We start from the raw sequence: 15,505 nt of genomic DNA on the forward strand, positions 1-15,505 counted from the left end.
ATTGTATATGCATGCATGCATACACACACACACACACCATCAACATGGAGTCTGTTTTGTGTTGGGCAGCTACTTCTGGGCATAGGCTCTGTCCTGGAGTGTGGTTGATATGACCAGTGGCACTCAATTGGAGAAAACTGGTTTTTTTCCCTATTCCAGCAGGTATCAATTACAAATAGCTTCTTGGTTAGGGATTGGGCTTTCATCCACTTTCCCAGTCCTGGGATTTTGTCTGATTTGAACATGTGCAAGTCTTGTAAGCATAATCTCTTTTAGTTTATGTGTGCATCAGCCCTGTTTTGTCTGGAAGATACCATTTCCTTGGAGTCATCTACCACCTCTGGCTCTTAACAATCTCCCCACCTTTCCTCTTCCATAGATCCCCACAATTTGATGGGAGTGAGAGACAGTTGTTGAGGAAGACAACCCAGTTGTGGTAGAGTGTTCCAAAGTCTCTCACTCTGAACATTGCCCAGTTATGTGACTCTTTATTAATTACCATATACTGCCAGAAGCTTTCTTGCTGAGTGATATGCCAATCTATTATTATAGCACCATGTCATTAGGAGTTATTTTATCATTAGATATATTTAACAGATTGATCTATCCTCAGGTTCTTGGCCATGGCAAAAGTGTTATGGATGTTTTCCATCTCATGGAACATGTCTTAAACCCAGTTTTTAAAAAGTGATTGGTTAATTCTTTAGTGTATGTGGCTGTATTTCACCAGTAAATCTTACAAGGCAAGTCTCTGTTGTAGGTCACAGGGTTTACAACTGGATAAAATTAATGGTTACTTTTCTCCTCTGGTACCTTCCAGAGACATGCATGCTAGTCAGTAGGGATAAAACTTCTAGTTGGATACCAGCCCATTTTTCCATATTCAATGACACAGTAAGTTTTGCCTTCAGCAGTAAAACCATATCATGGCTGACCATGATTTTGAAGTATTGATAAGCATGAAAACTGTTTCAATATATCTGTGACATGAAAATGCCTGGGTAGACAAAAAAGTAAAATTTCACTAATGCCACCATAATACGCTATCTACATTGGGTACGTTTCATTATAAATAAAAGGGAAGTTGGTTTCCTCCAAATTTATGACCCTGCACCAGAAAGCAGTCTATATAGCAACAGTATATTTTTGCAGTAAGTTATGTAAAGTCGATTCCTATGGTTTTTTTTCATATAAGCAACTTGAAAAGACAGGACACACTGAAGACGAGGCTGCGTCATTTACAGCATTTGGAACTTTCTTGTTCAGATTTCATTTCAAAATGTATTGTTCTACCTGCCTCCCTCCCAAGAGAGAAAGCAAAATAGATCATTCTGCCTTGTGTTTCGTCCAGCTGGTCCCTTAGAGTGGATGCCAATGTGAAATCTATGAAGGGAGAAAGTTGTTTTATAACTTAAGCAAAGAGTATAAATATCCAATAGTCTACTTATATTGAAACCATGCTCAAAAAGCAATCAGAAAGAAGTTCGTACGAATCTGGAGTGCATGTACATGCGTATGATGAGAGGAAAGAATTTTCTTCCAAAAAGAAGCTTTCTGGTCCAGCCTGTATTTCTCAGTAGGGCATTGAATTCGAAAAATTATGTGTTTTGTGCTCTGGCTGAGGTAGCAAAGCCACTTAAGCTCTATTATAAAAAAGAAGCTGGCTGGGCCCTGGTGACATTTCTGATGTCAAAGAAGCATCCAATTATCTTATTAGATTATTAAATGGGTTCTCATGGAAGGTCTGGATGCCTCAACCAAGCAATTTACGCATCAAGGTCAGGTTGGAGAAAGAATTATGAAGTGTTCCCTTTCAAATTGTTTCTGAACCCTTCCCTCCTGCAAGAAGAGAGGAGGGACTGCCACAGAATCTCTTGCTCCCTCTGCTCCAGCACAAACCTAGCTCAATGGTATCTTGTTTGGGAGACTGGCTGTTATGCAGAAGTCCCAGCTACTGATATTAGTATTTAGGCTAATCTGATGGAGGCATTTATTTATTTTTCAACTGAGGATTCTTCTTCTCAGATTTGACTCCAGATTGTATCAAGCTCACAAAAGAACTGACCGGCATGGTGACTATGGTAGGCCTGTGAGAGCACTTGTTCCAGTGCCTTTCTTTATCAGTAACTGCTTTACTTCTTGCTGGGATGACCAGCAGCCTGCCCTAGCAGCTCAAAGGCCTCCTAAACCACTCTTGAGGTGAAGGGTCTGGACTGTCTGATGGTTAGTTTTGGTTGTATGGATGGCTATAAAATTAGTAAAGCACACTTTAGGGAGTGTCTGTTTGGATGTTTCCAGAGATTACTGGCATATAGGTTATCAGACTGAATGGAGAAGTTTCATCTGGAACACAGATGACATTATTCAGTAGTCTAGAAGCCATGATGCAGTGCAAAAGAAGAAAGAGATAGCTGGTGTGTCTCCTGACACACGGCCCTAAGCATGTCCAAGTTTTACTGCTGAGGATGCTCCACTCCAGATTCTTCAGCCTTTGAACATGAACTTATACAAATAAGTGGGTTTCCAGGTGGCTTTCAGGCCTTCAGTATCAGACTGCAAATTTATCATTGGTTCTTCTGGTTCTAAGACTTCAGGCTTCTATGAGCTACTTCCTATTTCTTTGCTTAGAAGCAGCCACAATAGGTTGTGACCCCAGCCACTATATTTCCTCTTCTTTTCATTTTTATTGGTTATTTTTATTTATTTACATTTCAGGTTATTCCCCTTCCCAGTTTCCCCTCCACAAGCCCCCTATCCTCTCTTCTCTTCCTACGCCCCTATGAGGGTGCTCCTCCACCTGCCCACCCACTCCTACCTCAGCACCCTAGTATTCTCCTACCCTGGGTAATCATGCCTCCACATGACCAAGGGGTCTCTCTTAGTGTTGCCAGATAAAGCAAAATGGAGCCATGGGTCCAGATAGAGCCATGTCCCACCCTGTGTACTCTTTGGTTAGTGATTTAGTCCCTGGGAACTTTGAGGAGTCTCGGTTGATATTATTCTGCCTATGAGGTTGCGAACCTCTTCGGCTCCTTCAGTCTTTGCCCTAACTTCTCCATTGGGGTCCCTGTGCTCACTCTGATGTTTGACTGTGTATATCCGCATCTATATTAGTCTGGTGCTAGCAGAGCCTCTCAGGGGACAGCTATACTGGGCTCCTTTCATTTGGCACTTCTTGGCTTCAGCAGAAGTGTCTGGTTTTGATGTCTGCAGATGGGCTTGAGAGCTAAGTGCGGTAGTCTCTGGCTGGCCTTTCCTTCAGTCTCTGCTCCACTCTTTGTCCCTGCGTTTCCTTTCGACAGGAGGAATTCTGGATTAGTACTTTTGAGGTGGGTGGGTGGCCTCATCCCTCAACCCGGGGCCGTGCCTACCCATCCGATATGACTCTGCAGGTTCTATCTCCCCTTCGTTGGGTATTTCAGCCAATGCCCTCCCTGTTGGGTCCTAAGAACCTCCTGGGTCCCTAGCATCTGGGTTTTTCTAGTGGCTACAGAGGGTTTTTTTTTCTCATTCTTCAACCCATGAGAGAACCCATTTTCCCACAACCATCTCAGCTTTTCATCTTATTCAGCTTTGTGATCTTTTATAACATGAACACTCAAATTTATTTTTTGTTTGGGGGTATTTTTGTATGAGTTTTGGGGGGAAAGTTGAAAAGGTTAATTATGTATTTAGGCTATCCTCAGACTTACAGTTTCCTGCTTCACCCTCTAAGTTCAGGAACTACAGAGTGGCAACAGCACTTATTGTTTTGATGCAGGTAAATTAAGCTCAGTTTTTTCATGGATCTCTTGAATGTCCAGGCTTACCGTTTTTAAAGGGCAAAAGTTGCTATGAAAATAAGAGTGCATAGGCACTAGGTCAGTTGTTCTCAACCTGTGGATTGTAGCCCCCATGAGGTCACATAGAGGACATCCTGCATATCAAATGTTTACATTGCTGTTCACAACAGTATCAAGTTTACAGTTATGAAGTAGCAACAAAATAATTTTATGGTCATGGGTCACCACAACATGAGGACTTACATTGAAAGGGTCACAGCATTAGGGAGATTGACAGCTACTGGATTAGGTAGTTATCAATGAAACTATCTTTTAAAATAGGCTCTGAACGAAAGAACTGGAAGAGCTTGAAGGGGCTCGAGACCCCAAAAGTACAACAATGTCAAGCAACCAGAGCTTCCAGGGACTAAGCCACTACCTAAAGACTATACATGGACTGACCCTGGACTCTGACCCCATATGTAGCAATGAATATCCTAGTAAGAGCACCAGTGGAAGGGGAAGCCCTGGGTCCTGCTAAGACTGAACCCCCAGTGAACTAGTCTATGGGGGGAGGGCGGCAATGGGGGGAGGGTTGGGAGGGGAACACCCATAAGGAAGGGGAGGGGGGAGGGGGATGTTTGCCCAGAAACTGGGAAAGGGAATAACACTCGAAATGTATATAAGAAATACTCAAGTTAATAAAAAAAATAAAAAAAAATAGGCTCTGAACTAATGAATTGTCAGTCTTTTCACAACATATAAAGAGCTAGATCAGGAGAAATATATCTTACGCATTTCTGCAGATGGGTACCATCTTTCTTCTGAAGTACCTGGTGTTCTCAGTTCACTTCCACACCTCAGTTGTACTGCCTGCTCAAGACAGACAGTGGGACACACTTGTGCTCTCCTCCCCTGAATATTAGTATTGGTCATATCCTGATTAGAAACTAGCCACCCTGATTGCACAACTCAAAACTTTTTTTTTCCAGATTCAAGTTGAGTTGTCAGGGCTTACTTAGCATCTGGGTTTCTGCTGAGAGACCAACTTCTCCCAGGGTACCAGTCCTCCTGAGGTCAGCTCTCTGTATGTATCAAGTTCATTTCCCCTCTCTCCTAAAATGACACTTTCGCCCTCAATGCTGGTGATCACACCTAGGACCTTGGCTGCGTTATTAAGTATTCCACCTACAAAGCCAAATCTCCACTTTATATTTTATTTAAATATTTACTAAAATATTTAATATTTATTAAAATTTAAATATAAATCTTTTATTTAAAAGATATTTAGAAAATGCCATCATTCTTGGTTTGTACATACAAATGGAAAGATATGGATTTCTTTCCACTGATGGTGCTCATTGATACCCCACTGTCTTATTTTCTACATTTGTTTCCTCGTGTGTATCTTCTCTGGATGGGAATGCAGAGAGCTTATGTCCCCACTTCCTGGATAGAGAAGCAGCAGCTAAAGTGACAGGCGGTGACATTTACATGGTAGATTTGGTTAAAATGGAGTCATGCTGACATCTGGTGTAGAATTCCTTTGCAGCTACGTGCCAAGGGAATAATGTGTCATGATGACTGTCTTTTCTGTGCTACAACTTGTAGCCAAGGTTACCCCCAACCTAATCACTGAAAAACCCCCAGACCATGTTCCAACAAGACACAATCTGGGAACAGACCCCACACAGACTTCAGCCTTCTCTGAGTCCATTCTATAAGGGCTTTGTGAAATCTACCTACATCTCAGCCTCAAATCTATAATGAAGAGTGACATCAGCCAAAACCTTATTCTTACTCAGGGCAGGGGCAGCTACAGTTTTGTCTTTTTCCCACTATATTTTTGGTTAATGGAATTGGATGATGATGCAAATTAAATATCTGATCAATAAATCTTGCAGTGATCCCAAGGCCATTATTTAGCTCTGTTGTTTAATAAATACAGATTCAGGTCAGAAGTTAACTGTGTAATTGTTGGTCTATCAATAAATATTTGCCTGAGGCTAGTGTAGGGATACATGAGGTCACTGAAGGATATGAGATGCCTCATTTTTAAGGAGCTCATAGCCCAGGCAGGAAGGAAAATCATCACCACATGAAAAGGGCACCACCACACACAGTGTGAACATCTGCAGTTGATTGAGGGGAGAAAACCACTTTCCCCCCAGAGTGGGACTCTGCTGGAAATGCTATAAACATCTTCAGCAAATCGATTCCCACAACTGCAAGGACTGTTGTTTTCCCTTAACACACAGGAAATTCAATAAATAAAAGAGACTTTAACTGGGATCAGGAAAATGATGGGGGTTTCATGTCAGTTCAGAGAGAATGGGATGGCAGAGAGCTGACCCAGGAGGAGGACTGGTGCCCTGAGTAAACTTAGACTCCCAGCAGAAACCCAGATTTAAGTAAGCCTGTCAGCCTGACTTGAGTCTGGGAAAGAATGTTTTTGAGTAGTGCAATCAAGTGAGCACTTAACAGTGATTGATATACTTAAAACTAACACACACACACACACACACACACACACACACACACACACACACACACACACGAAAGAAGGCTTGAAATTTCCCCTCAAAGGCTCCACAAGGACATACACAGGGATATTCCACAAGAGGAGAACCTCAGAGTCTGCCATTGTCCTGCTGAAAATTGGGGCAGAAACCACCATGTCTCTATTTTTGCTCAGCGGGTTAAACTTAGTATGTAATAGACAAATCAAAACTTTGAGAATACTTCCATTTTGAATGATGCATGTGTGGGAGGAAGATTCCCACAGGGGAGGAAATGACCACTTCTATGAGTTTCCTTGGCTCTGTGCATAAGTCATATGAGGATAGTCAAGAGTAACTAGTTATATCTAGAGATTCAGGATGGTAATTCTCAACTGTGATAATTTTTTTCCTCCAATGGGCATTTCACAATGCCTGGAGACATTTTTTTTTATTAACTTGAGTATTTCTTATATACATTTCGAGTGTTATTCCCTTTCCCGGTTTCCGGGCAAACATCCCCCTCCCCCTCCCCCTCCCCTTCCTTATGGGTGTTCCCCTCCCAACCCTCCCCCCATTGCCGCCCTCCCCCCACCAGTCTAGTTCACTGGGGGTTCAGTCTTAGCAGGACCCAGGGCTTCCCCTTCCACTGGTGCTCTTACTAGGATATCCATTGCTACCTATGAGGTCAGAGTCCAGGGTCAGTCCATGTATAGTCTTTAGGTAGTGGCTTAGTCCCTGGAAGCTCTGGTTGCTTGGCATTGTTGTACATATGGGGTCTCGAGCCCCTTCAAGCTCTTCCAGTTCTTTCTCTGATTCCTTCAACGGGGGTCCTATTCTCAGTTCAGTGGTTTGCTGCTGGCATTCGCCTCTGTATTTGCTGTATTCTGGCTGTGTCTCTCAGGAGCGATCTACATCCGGCTCCTGTCGGTCTGCACTTCTTTGCTTCATCCATCTTGTCTAATTGGGTGGCTGTATATGTATGGGACACATGTGGGGCAGGCTCTGAATGGGTGTTCCTTCAGTCTCTGTTTTAATCTTTGCCTCTCTCTTCCCTGCCAAGGGTATTCTTGTTCCCCTTTTAAAGAAGGAGTGAAGCATTCACATTTTGATCATCCGTCTTGAGTTTCATTTGTTCTAGGCATCTAGGGTAATTCAAGCATTTGGGCTAATAGCCACTTATCAATGAGTGCATACCATGTATGTCTTTCTGTGATTGGGTTAGCTCACTCAGGATGATATTTTCCAGTTCCAACCATTTGCCCACGAATTTCACAAAGTCATTGTTTTTGATAGCTGAGTAATATTCCATTGTGTAGATGTACCACATTTTCTGTATCCATTCCTTTGTTGAAGGGCATCTGGGTTCTTTCCAGCTTCTGGCTATTATAAATAAGGCTGCGATGAACATAGTGGACCACGTGTCTTTTTTATATGTTGGGGCATCTTTTGGGTATATGCCCAAGAGAGGTATAGCTGGATCCTCAGGCAGTTCAATGTCCAATTTTCTGAGGAACCTTCAGACTGATTTCCAGAATGGTTGTACCAGTCTGCAACCCCACCAACAATGGAGGAGTGTTCCTCTTTCTCTGCATCCTCGCCAGCATTTGCTGTCACCTGAGTTTTTGATCTTAGCCATTCTCACTGGTGTGAGGTGAAATCGCCTGGAGACATTTTTGCATATCTTAACTAGAAAGAGGAAGAGGCTACTGGCACCCAGTGGAATGAGATGTGAGAGAGAGAGAGAGAGAGAGAGAGAGAGAGAGAGAGAGAGACTATGAGCACCCTATACTATACTATACTATCCTGTTGTAACTATTCATGCTGACAAAATGATGAGTAGGGTCCAAACTAAGAAACCCTTCTCTACGGTTATCTGAGTAGAATTTAAACTATTTCCATGCCAGATACTATATGAAATGCAGCAAGAATTCTCAGTCTGCCAGTGATACAGATGGTTTGAAGGATTCCTCATATTTTTAAACACTATTTCTGGACCCCGGCAATCATCTGAAGTGCATCATAAAACTCAATTGAAAGACTCTGTGGTATTGTTGATTATAGTAAACCATTCAGTCACTGTGAGAAAGATACAGACTGTGAGACTAGCCCAAGCTTCATCCCACAGTCTCCGCATGTGAGAAGCACTTTGTCTGTGGTTCTGGAATGTACAAAATGATCCCTGATTCCCCTGCATTACACTTAACTCCTAGGTGCATGCACAGCAACCACAGACAATGTTTCAGCAGAGTGTCAGTGAAGGAGAGAGGGACAAATGGAACAATGGCTTCAGGGCAATGTGGTTCTACAAGTGTATTAAGGGTTAATAATTTTTGAAAGTTAAAACGATAATTTACCAAATGAAAAATGAACACGTATCAAAGGTTTTATTCAACTCTTCAATTAGTGAAGGAACTAGTAAGACTTCATCAAAGAGTCTGGGGTAAACCCCAACAAACATCGAAAATACTTAATCTGGGAAATCAAAGATTCTAGGACAAATTTATAAATAATACCAAATTGGCATTTTTCTGCAGAGTTCAGAGAAGGGAATTTCAAAGTCCTTATCCAAGACAGAAATTGTGTATCCATGGATAAATGTCTTTATTGGTACTATAAGTTATCAACAACTAAGTTGATAAGTTACTCAAAGACAATGAATGGTCCAGAGCCCAGAAGAGCCAGACAAACAGGAAAGATATATTTAGATGATGCTTGACTTCTGTAGAAGATATTTCAAAAGGTTTGGTCCATGTCAAAGTTCTTGGCAATTTTCCTTACAGAGGTTTTTGTTATTGCTGCTTACAAGGCTATTATGATCTGTTTTTCCTAGTTGGAATAAAGGAGAAAATTTGTCACATCAGGGAGGGGAGAAGAAAATACAGAGTTAGCAATATGGCTCCAACATGGTTACTGCTCCTGCTTAGGGGTGATCTCACCATGGAGTGATATGTCCACCAGGATGCTGTTCCTGGAATCCAAGATGACTACAGGTTTTGGACAATGAGTAGAGATGAGATGTTCAGGTACCTTTTCAAGAATAAGACATTGTAAAAAGCCAAAACCCTGGCAGTTAGAGATCTCAGTTACTCTATTTTTGTGCCTTCAGCCTTGAACAGATATAAGACAAATTAGGTATCATGAGCTTTTATACAAGCACTTATCAAATGATTAACATGTGACAAGCCAAACAGTCTCTAAGCAAAAGCGAAGGAGACAGACAAAAACATGAAGGCAGAGACCAGAGAATTTTATCCTGCTTTGATTTCCCTGAGTCCCTGAGCAAAGAGTAAATGCTTTACAGCAAAAGCCACTTCTAAGGACCTGTTACCGTTCCTCAGGGAAATAATAAAGGAGGAAACAGACTGAGGATAAAATGCAGAAAATGGATGTTAGACATTTAGTGATGCCAAGAAAAGTTAAATGACCATCCTTAGAGATTAGAAAAGGATACAACAGGGAGATTTGGTGAAATGAGATTGGAATCAGTGAATTCCAGCTGTCATGTATGTGAATGACTTTATAATACAATCAGAGTCACTGGCAAAGGGACAGACACTTAGTTCACTGAACACAATAGAAAAACAGACACAGACTCACAGAAAGAAAGACACAAAAATCAGCTCTATGGGTTAAAGACAGTTTAAATAACAGTTTTAGAGTCATTGGACACCCAGAGACAAAATACTTCCTTCCCTTTATGAAAATTAACAAGTATCACAGAGTTAAACATGAAACATACAACTATAAGCCTCTTGAAAGAGAATTTTTAGGTTTTTTAGGTGAACGATTCTTAGAGATGACATTAGCTTAGAAGTAAGAACACTGGGTACCAGTGAACTAGACTATGGGGGGAGGGCGGCAATGGGGGGAGGGTTGGGAGGGGGACACCCATAAGGAAGGGGAGGGGGGAGGGGGATGTTTGCCCGGAAACCGGGAAAGGGAATAAAATGTATATAAGAAATACTCAAGTTAATAAAAAAAAAATTCCAAAAAAAAAAAAAAAAAAAAAGAACACTGGGTATATCTGATTTCATCAAAACTAGTAGGCCTTTTTTTCTGTTAAAAAGAGTAAAAGACATACTTAGGCTTGGAGTTGGGGTACTCAGTGGAGAAGAGACTTGCTGAGCATGGGTGAGGACTTGAGTTTGAATCTCCAGAATCCAGGTAAAGTCAGGTATGCACCTGAAACCCCAATGCTCCCACAGTGAGATGACAGGCAGAAGCTTGTTGGACAGCAATGAACAACAAAGAGGCCCCAACACATACACACGCACACACACACACACACACACACACACACACACACACACACACACACACAAACACCAGAAACTTTATTGACCAAAAGGAAATGTTTAAATAACAGGTATAACAAATGGTTAGTATGCAGAATAAATAAAAAAAACTTGAAGAACTAAATAATCAATTATAAAATGGGGGAAATACAGAAACAAACATCGATTTAGGGGTGGAAAATAGATGGGAAGTTAATGTGGTTCAACACATATAATTTTCTTGAAATGACACATTTAAAGAATGGAAAGGAAGCAATGGAGTGGGAGGGAAGCTGGTGGGGTCATAAAGAGGCAACAGGAAGGATCCTTGTGGTAATAGAACTTTTCTGAATCTGATAATGTCAATGTCATGCGCTGGTTGTGACTTGTACTGTGTCCCTAAGAGATGTTTCTGGGAATTCATTGGAAATGCTTCACAGGACCTATTATTTCTTATAAACATATATGAATCTACAATTATCCCAAGAGTTGTTTAAAAATTTTAAAAGTTAGATGGATGTGGCCTCCATCCCAGCCATTGGTCCTTGGGTATTGGTCTTGGTTAATAGAACTGTCTGTTTTCTGACTGAGTTGTGATTTTTTTTTTTAGAGAAGAAGATGAAAAGGAGTTGAAGATTAGCAGGGAGGAGTCCTGAGATGACTGCCCAGGCAGGAGAATGAAAAAGTGTAGGAGAGCTGAAAAGTAAGAAAATAGGGGTTGCTAAAATTTCTTCCCTGGGGGGAAACATAAGATCCTCCTTCTCCTCCTCCCCCTCCTTCTCCTTCTCCTCCTCCTCCCCCTCCTCCTCCTCCCCGTCCTCCTCCTCCTCCTCCTCCTCCTCCTCCTCCTCCTCCTCCTCCTCCTCCTCCTCCTCCTCCTCCTAAGGTTGCAACAATAAAACTACACACCATTCCACCAATGTTGACTCTGGAGAGCCATTGAGTTTATTGGGCTTCTTTATAGAGCACAGGTGGGGGTTACTTATAGAATTGTGAGTGTCCCTCCCCCTCAACAGGCTGCATCTGGAAAGCCTTCACTCACTAGGGAGGAGGACCTCCCTAGGACCCCATAGGACATAGATGAAGGTTCCTTGCCCTAGTGTTTTGTAACCTATATATTCTAACCCTACTCCTGGCCCAGGCCATGTGCAATAAAGCATAACTGCACACAACAGATGGTAGAGAGCAGTTGGATACTCACATGAGGGTCTAGTGACTATTGCCCCTGCCCCACAGTAGGGTATAAACAGCCAACAAGACCAGGTGGAATGATCTTGCAAGAAGGAATAACTGACATCCCCAAGATGTTGGTGATTTGGCTCAAAGGACATTACCAAATAGTTGAACTTGGGGCCCTTGCATATAGAGGTAACAGTGTGAATGAGTTTGGGTGAGAAGAACATATTGATTGACTTGAGAATAGTGTGCTCAAACCTGAGATTTTGAGATGATGGTGCTGTGCTGTGATTACTAATGGATATATTTGAAATGGTCAAGAAAATCACATATTAGGATGTCAAACTGATAAGAACCAAGTAGCTGGACCATTTCCTTGTACTTTTAAATTGCCTTCAAGGTGAAAGAACATATTTGCTACAGACAGAGTTAGGTAATACTTTGTGATACTTTTTTTTTTGCTTGGGGTGGAGTGCTTGTGTAGAATTGTAATTAAAAATGGAAAAGATACCTACTTCCCTCAGTCCTGGTGAGTGACAGAAAAGAAGAGACCATTTGGAGTACCTAGGTTCCAAGTGTGTTCCCAGACCAGGAACTAGAACAGGACCTGGGGACTTGTCTGCTTTGATATCCCTAGGGCTAGAGCCCCAGAGTTTGTGTTTCACCTGTGATGTCACAGCTGAAACCTGAGCACCTCTGGCTGAGATCAGCATTTCTAGAGCCACAACTGACGAAGGCAACATGAAGAGGAGTGATGACCAGAGGGGGTTTACAGACCCTTGGTGGAGACCTACTCTCACCAGTGTTCATAAATCTACCATCTCACTGGAGCCCAGACAGAGCAAAGTGGGAGGAAAGAGTGGAGAGAGCGGAGAGAGTCACGGTGAAGTGAGTGAAATGTGAGAGATGGAAAAGTCTTCTACCATTGCACCCAGGGAATCTTGTAGATGTGGCACTCATGCAAAGACCCAGCTTTGTATCAGAGGGCTAAATACTATGTGCTAATGCCCAATGGGGAAATGAAGAACCCACTCCAACCTAAGACAGGAAGCAACAAATCCCATGTCTTCTGGATCCTTAAGAAATTCACTCTCTTAACATACTGTTTCCTTTCAAGAAAAACTGGCATTTTATGTATTTACATGAAATAGCCTGATTTTTAAAGACTGGTAACCATATTTTAAAATATATGAAACATTTCACAGGGCGTAACAGGCACAAGCCATTGGCATGGCTCCAATAGCTCAAGAAATAATAGCAACAATTGACAAATGGGATTGAACTAGAAAGCTTCACACAGCAAAGGAAACAATCAGCAGAGGGAAGAAACAGCCTAACCAACAAACAAGAGACAACGTATAAGGATTCAAAAAAAATTAACACAGAGATACTGTATTTTAGCAATTATTATTTGATATGTAACAAAGGAACATTTGCCTAATGTTTTGAAAGAAGATGAATGATAAGGAAAAATTATAAGACCTTTCATCAAAGCAGACACTGTTTTTCCCTGACCTCCGCATCCTATTCCTGTAGTCCTCTTAGGCTCCACTCTTCCCCATATCCCTCTAACAAAGGGTCTATACTACATCTTCTCCTCTGCTTTGCACCATCAGGAACTTCTGGCCACAAGCTTCCTGAAGATATAAAAATAGCTTCTCCCAATACCATGCTGTTCATATTCTATTCTTATGCTCCCAGGGGTCTTTGCAAACCCAAAGATCCAACTGATAATTCAAAATGGTGTTCTTACTCTAAAAGCAGAGGGATGTCTTTACTCTAGTGTCACTGTACATATTTAACAGGATACAATTGTGGATGGTGCTGTAGTTAAGCTTTTTAGTGTCCCCTAAAGCTTTATGTGACAAAGGTTATCTCTTCATAATGGGGCTATTGGGAGGTGGAAGAGCCTTTAGGAGGTGGTAACTAGTGGGAAGACTGAGTCATTGTAGGTCTTGATGGAGATATTTGGATCCATTCCTTCTGTTTGTTACTTCCTGGCAACGAAGTCAGTGTCTTTGATCTGCCATGAGACACTGCCAATGTGTGCTGTTTCACCATAAGCCAAACAATGGGGCCAGTCAACCACAGATTAACCCCGCCCAAACTGTGAACCCAAATTGACCTTTCTTTTAAGTTGATTTTCCCAGGTATTTGTTACAGTTTCTGAAATTTTACTATATTAGTTACTTCTCTCATTACTTTGAAAGGATATGCGTCAGAAGCAACTTCAGCCCAGAGAAGTTTATCTTGACTTGTGGTACTGATGTGAGAGCCCATCCTGGCAGGGCAGGCATATGCAAAGCAGCTTGATCCATGATGTTAGAGGTGCACATCTAACCATATGTCATCAGATAGACATAACATAGGAAGCTAAATCAGGGTTGGAGGTGCACTATAACCTTCCAAGGTTTATTGCCTCTGGTAGCCTGTGTCTGTTGGATATGCTGTACCTCCTAAAGGTTCCACAGCCTTCCAAAACAGCACCACCAGCTAGGGACCAACTGTTCAAACACAGGAGCCTGTGGGGGACATTTCAGACTCAAACAATAACACCGAGTAACACACAGGAGAGAAGAAATCTGACCTTTATTTTCACAAGTCTATAACTGAAATTTGGCAACATGAATCAAGGCAGCTGCCATGGCTTTATTATCAGGATCTTTTACTGTATCTCCATTAGAAACTAGAGATGTTTTTGTATCAAAAGGTATGTGTAACCCTACCTTGAAATCCATTTATATAACCTTCTGTGTTGAAATCACAAAAATAGCCATGGCTGTCACTGGAAGCCATCTTGATTGACAGAGTGCACACATATCCCTATACATACACAGCTGGGTGCTTGTATTCAGTGGTGCTGCATGTTTTCTTTTCAAGTGTCTAAGAGCATTCCTTGGAACAAGGAGCCAGAGTGATTGCCAGACTGCCCAAGGAGTGCAAGGCCCAAAGAAAGCTGTAGACCTCACATACATGACTAACCACCACCTGCCCTTAAATTAGGACAGCACAACCCTACTGTTGAGGTTTCTTGGAGACATCTTTGCTGTCAGGTCTGGAAGATACTATGTAGCAGCACAGGTCCTGATCTTCTGGCTTTTAGAATTTGTCTGCCCCTCTACCATAATTTTTCCTAAGCCTTAGGTATAAAGGTGTCAGGTGCATGAGATGGACTAGGCTCCCCAAGCTCAATTATGCTCCACACTCTGACCAGCTGTGAATCTTTGTAGTAGCCTCCATCTGCTGCAGTAAAGAAGCTTCTCTGATGAGGTGTGAGAGCCATACTTGCCTGGGCATTAAGGAAAGTATTTAGAATACAGGTAGAAATTATATCGGTTTAGGAAAATGGCAGCAGTAAGTTCTCCTCTAGTGACAACACCAGTAGACATGCCATTGTGGATGGAAGAAATGTCATAAGGTCTCACTCCTAGATGAAGAGCTATAGCAAATCAATGGCTGAGAGAGAGAGAAACAGAGAGAGGGAGAGAGAGAAGCAGAGAGAGAGGGGGAGGGAGAGAGAGAGAGAGAGAGAGAGAGAGAGAGAGAGAGAGAGAGAGAGAGAGAGAGAGAGAATCAGTTTTCTTCAGGGACAAGCTCCATCACAGGTTATTTAATCCCAAGTAGTCAGCCTTAAACACATATATGTAAGAGAAACATTAAATTGAACAAGTAAATTCTATACATTAAGGGACACACACACACACACACACACACACACACACACACACACACACACTCAAGCACACCAATCCTAATTTTAAAAGAAGAGGCCACGAGTTTGAGAGAGGGTGGA

General features: G+C 42.0%; 1 long non-coding RNA gene across 1 annotated transcript in view; it reads left to right on the top strand.

Moving 5' to 3' along the window:
- LOC120101462 (uncharacterized) overlaps positions 1-15,505 on the top strand; it is a 111,412-nt gene that overhangs the window by 32,250 nt on the left and 63,657 nt on the right. Inside the window, exon 2 of the long non-coding RNA XR_010065434.1 lies at positions 11,147-11,239. This is a non-coding gene — a long non-coding RNA (uncharacterized LOC120101462). The remainder of the gene's footprint in view (positions 1-11,146; positions 11,240-15,505) is intronic.

The sequence above is a fragment of the Rattus norvegicus genome, chromosome 3 (genome assembly GCF_036323735.1).
Source record: "Rattus norvegicus strain BN/NHsdMcwi chromosome 3, GRCr8, whole genome shotgun sequence".
Lineage (NCBI taxonomy): Eukaryota > Metazoa > Chordata > Mammalia > Rodentia > Muridae > Rattus > Rattus norvegicus.